Source organism: Centruroides sculpturatus, unplaced genomic scaffold (genome assembly GCF_000671375.1).
Source record: "Centruroides sculpturatus isolate CEXI.00-Female unplaced genomic scaffold, Cexi_2.0 scaffold401, whole genome shotgun sequence".
In the NCBI taxonomy this organism is placed as follows: Eukaryota; Metazoa; Arthropoda; class Arachnida; order Scorpiones; family Buthidae; genus Centruroides; species Centruroides sculpturatus.
This window is the reverse complement of record NW_019384560.1, coordinates 584,931-589,514: the sequence shown is the minus strand read 5'-3', so window position 1 is coordinate 589,514 and position 4,584 is coordinate 584,931.

Genomic DNA, 4,584 nt, shown 5'->3' with positions numbered 1-4,584 from the left:
TGCGCATCGTCGCCACGAAGCATCTCAAGTACTTCATAATCTCTTTCCAGGTGGCTTGTTTTAACTCATTAGAAGTCAAGAACAGCCACCAGAGCATAGGCTATGAGACTTAGCGTTTATCGCAACGCAACGCAGCTCACATACGAACTCTTGAATGCTAATTTTTGAAATCACAGGTTAACAGCACTGAAAAAACAAAACATTTTATTTCGTCTGATATTTATTAATGCGAATTAAATACAGTACTTTGCTTTATAATTTGAATGTCTAGCCATACTTTTATTCTTTACATAAAATAAACTTTTTAAGATGTTACAGACTAGTCCATAGGTGATTTTCAAAGTCGTTTAATACGTAAATCAACAGACATTAAAAGATCAGAATTATGATTTATTTATTAAAATGTCTGAAATTTATTTTTCTTGCTTGTTACAAATAGTTTACGAGTTAAGACGTGGTAAACAGAAGCATAATTCGAGCTTAGAAAAATGTCTTCTCATACTTTATTCTATTTCAGAATTACACTTGTCATACGGTGAGTAATTTTGAGTTTTGAGAATTATCTGCGAGACCATCTTAATGCAGTTAATTATAGCTGTAATTTATGTTTGAATGGTAACCTAAAGGAGGCCTCGAGATGTAAGTCCAGGTTAGAGAATTGTGCACAGAAGGTAGAAGGGACGGTCATTTGGTAAGGAAGAGCGAAGGGGCAGACCAGCGGTTCTCGTTCGCTTGTCTCGGTCACTTGTATCCAACCGTCTCCCGGAGCCAGTCTGTGTGTAGAGATGACAGTTGCCATGCAGGCCATCGATCTTCGCTGATCAATAACGGACTGTGACAGGACCGTACATACCGGACCTTGTATCGGGTCTGCCTGGGAGAAAACCAGTCACATAGTCGGTGTTAGGCCTATTTTCGTCACATCTACAATAGACCACCCGACAGCTGGGAAGAAGCTGGGACCGAGGGGCGCTCTCTCCCCTTCTTTTCATAAAATTTCGCATTAGAAACCTCAAAATGTTGGATTCTCTGAATCAGCACTGCTCTACTCCACTAATTAAGATTACTGACGTCATCTAGCAATCGAATGATTTACTCTAAAGGAATTCGGGGATGCAGTTCCTTTAAAATAAATTGATTTGTTAAGCAAAATTCCACGCTAAATGTGGACGATGAGTCTAGGCTAAACATTTGTTAGTGGCATCCCATTTTTTATAGGCCTATTTTCTTGACTTATACTGATTTAAATGAAAAACATTTGTAATTAATTAATGACTGGATCACTCATTAAACTTTAATTATAGAGTTGTAAATAGTTGGGATGGTTATTAAGTAATTATAATTGTTAGAAAAAGCGACTTTCTGCATTCATTTAAACCTCGTATAAATCTATTTTAGTAGGTTTTATAAATTTTATTAAGTATACATCAATTAATTTAATTAAAACAGGAATTTATCTTAAGTCAGAATCAGATTTAAGCGATTTTTTTAAAATTAAAAATGAAGAAAAGTTGGTAGGAAACTAGGCCTATTAACGAGTATTGCCTTGTATTGGCCTCTTCGGTTATCATAAATCTTAAAATATGCTCCTTTCTTAACTTAAATATTTCATTATCTTTATTAAGGAAGTTTGGATCCTCAGTTTATATTCTAATGAAGTAAAAAAATATAAGAAAATATATAAAATGTAGCAAAGTTCTTTCTTCTGTATGATTTTCTCAGAAACTGAAGATGTATTATCAAGTTTACGGATTAAAAAAGAATGGGATAATTTACTAGAAGAATAATTTCTACGAAAATATACAGTAAATATTTAGAAAAGCTTCTGAATTAAGTACGAATCTAACAAATTAAACATTTCTTATGCAAAGAAATTAGTTTCAAATTTAGCTTTTCTAGCCCATATCGACAAACTCAGGCCTTGTAACTTAAACTGAGATTAATATCTCATCAGTTTTGTGTTCCAATTATGTATAACGGCACATCACGTTCTGCCACAATTAGTGTCTAGTAACATTACTTAGCTAACAATCTTTCCATTAATCACTCAATCTTCTATATTAATAACTCGAATAAAGGTTTAAGAGATTACAAATAGCAGGTGTCCCATGAAGAAAGAATGGTCCCTTTCTTTCCTGAAAGCTAGCTAATTTCATACAATGTCTTAATTAGCGACGAGCAAAGTTAATAATTTATCTCATATATTACGATAAGCAAGTTAACAACAGAAAATCGCCTAGCTTTATATTATTTATAGAAAAATTAAATAGCCGACTTTAGCTGAACAATATGGATTCTATGATATAAATTCGAACATGTAGATTTCTTATCAAGGTAAGATTTTCAACCGTTTCTTTGAAAACTCTGTAGAATCTCTGATTCACAAGATTCAATTAAACAATATATCAAACTTAAATACTTTTAATTTATAGATTTCTGCAGACCAGTTAACTGTATAGCATCTGTATATAGAAGTTCTTTATAACATCAAGTAAATCGAGATTTCTTCAATATTATCTGAAAACTTTTGCTCTATTATGAATCTATATGGTATCTACACGTATATTGATAATTAAATCAACAATAAAACATTTTAAAATTAATTCTTATCAATAACTTTGATAAGAATTATGAAGTATAATGCATAAATTCATAGGCAGAAATCTACAAATTACAAATTTTAAATAATATGACTTATATCAACACTATTATCTCATTATTATTATGTAAATTATATTTATGAATTAATTCGATATGTTATATTGTTAATTTTTATTTATTATTTTCGGTTTTTAGAATATAATTTGAACATGCTCTTATGAATTACAATTAGTATATAAGAAACAACACAGGGTAAAAATACTTCGGACCAATTGTAGATAAGTTTAGGCCAACTATTCGATTAAACAGAAATACACAAATGGTTATTTTAACTTGCATAATTAAGTTTAAAAATTTTAAACAGAATTTAAGATTATCCCGAAAATAAATCAAATTTTTCCATTCAAAACTGGTCTCAAATAAACCATTTGGGTTATTTGAATTTAAAATTAGAAATTGACTCATATAATTACAGATTCATAAAAAATTATTTTAAAAATGTTTAGGCCTTTTAATGACGAGATATAAATAAATTTAAATAGCTTTTTTATTCAACAGGCTCTCCTATAACAATATATATACAATGAACACTTATGAATTTATTATAGAAAAAGTTCTACGGATATCAACACTGGTTTAAACGTATTTAACATTATTTTATAAACAGAAATTCTACCGCAATTTAAAATAATAATAANTAATTAACATCAAGTGTAACAAACGGAAATTGCTACGTATATATTCCAAAATTTGAAATTAAGCCTAATTTTTATATTATGAAATTGAAAGATTATCTATCATTTTTAAGTTATTGCATTTAAATCTCATATATCATAACATTAAAATGACTTTTATATCTTCCCATCACGCTATATATTTAAGTATTCAGAATATTGTTGAATTTATAAATTTATTATCATTCATTGCTTAATTTCAACACCTTTTTTGATAAAGTCGTACGATTAGTTAAGTATAATATTTTTTAAAATTTTATAACAGTTTAGTAATATTGTAGATTTATAAAAATTACTTTAAAATTCACTCGGAATAGATCAATACACTGACCGTAGAATGTTTATAGACTGTTGAGAATTTTTAAAATTATTACTTGTATTAAAGAGTAGAGAAAATAATTTCTAAAAGTTTGTACGTATGTTTAGCTTAGGCCTACTTAGTCTTTTAGGCCTAACTTCTAGAGTTTAATATACTATATCATTTCTCGCGAAGAGTGTAAGAATGGAAAATTATAGAACTGGAAAATAGTTTGAATGTAATAAAGAAATTTAATGGTTCTGTAATATCATGTTCCATCCATTCTGGAGAAGAGTAAGTTGGACGAGGACAAACGGGCCCATAGGATGTCTCTTAATGACACAGCTCAAGCGATAAAAGACAGAGAGGGAAAAACGCACCCTCTCCCACCCATCTGCCGTTAAAATTCATCAACGTGAGCAACTTAGTGGTAACGCTGTCACGACACAGACGGGCAGCGTCACGCAAATCGTCACGCAAACGTCATCGATCGTCACGTAGCACATCCACCCTTCACCTTATCGGGCGATAGACTCAGTCTAACGCCGTCTGTGCTAGAGGACACTAGCTGGGTGAGATCCCGAGGCTTTTCCACCAGCTTCGACGTTATTTTAAAGAGATAATTCACGGCGCTAAAGCGAGACGTGGCATCCGAGTGTAGCGGAACATTTCGGCAACTAATCTTCGTAAATATATTTAATGTTAAAGAAAAAATCTACTTACTTCTGAATAATCCACTAGAGTGTCAACAATGAAAGATGATGGTGACAACTGTAAATATGGTCATTCTTCGTAAGCTCTGTTACTGGATGCTGACGGGACTCCTAGCTGAGAAACGGACCCTCGGGTCGCAGGACTAAGGTCTGTGAGATCTTCGACCCCCTTTACAGTCCCCACGACCGAGAAGCGCGCGTTGCTTTTCTATTGGACCAACTACTACACGTGACCAGC